Here is a 1066-nt window from a genome sequence, read left to right on the forward strand (position 1 = left end):
GGAGCAAAATGCTCCCACAGGGAGTCAGCTCCTCCGCTGGCCCCAGTAAGCCCTCCCGTTTCCCAAAACCCACCCAGGAAGAGCAGCCCAAATACCTCTCCCTTTTGCCCCTGTTTAACTACAGGCATAAAACGGACAGAGGCATGTCAACATTATGTGTGTCATTAGCAAACAGGTTGGTTCACTATGGAAATCTGCTGCTTTAGAATGAAGGCCTCTGCAAAGTCTGCTTTCATTGTCACTGTTGGGTGACGAAAACTGTAATTTTTTTCTCAGCCTCATGTCTCATGCCCGTGCTTGACACATGGCCCGTGTCCAAATGCAGAAGTGTTGTGTGATTGGCCAGACGTTTGTGGGTGTGTCTTTATGCGGAAAAACTCTCTGACAGGAATGTTGCCAATTCGATTTAACTACTCAGCTTATAGAAACCAGCAGTTGTACCTGCAAACAATAGTTTTGAGGAGCAATTGTCCAAGGCTGTCAAAGTTGATCCATCTATACGACTCTTCCAAACACTTATAAAGGTAGTCAAAGTCCTGGAACTAAGAAAGGTGTCTGTGAAAACGAACGTCTTGTCACCACAAGACCGTGAGTTGGCTACTCTGTGTCAGATCAAGTATGCTCCCTTTAGTTTGCTTTCAGCTCTTTAGACTGAAGAAATCTTTTGGATGAAAACCCAAATGTTTCAACAAGGAAGAACCTGTCCAGAGGACCCAACTCAACCTACCTGGATTGCTGAGCATGCAAAGATTTGCTCTTATGAGCTGTCAAAACAAGAATTTTCAGGCTGTTTTAGTAAAGTATAAGTGCAGCCATTCCTTTTTTCTTTTTTGAAACAAATCAAGACCGTTAAAGAAATCAGTCATCACCAGGTCTTAAATTAGTCTAAACACAACTAGCCTGGTAAAAACCAGACCCTTGTCCTTAACTTTGCTTTGTATGAGGGTCTGGACTCTCGGCTAAAGAGAAGCGATTCTTACTGGAGGTGTGGCCTCTGCTGAAGTAAGTAAGTAAGTGTGTGTGTGTGTGTGTGTGTGTGTGTGTGTGTGTGTGTGTGTGTGTGTGT

Source organism: Austrofundulus limnaeus, unplaced genomic scaffold, assembly GCF_001266775.1.
Source record: "Austrofundulus limnaeus strain Quisiro unplaced genomic scaffold, Austrofundulus_limnaeus-1.0 Scaffold72, whole genome shotgun sequence".
Taxonomy (NCBI): domain Eukaryota; kingdom Metazoa; phylum Chordata; class Actinopteri; order Cyprinodontiformes; family Rivulidae; genus Austrofundulus; species Austrofundulus limnaeus.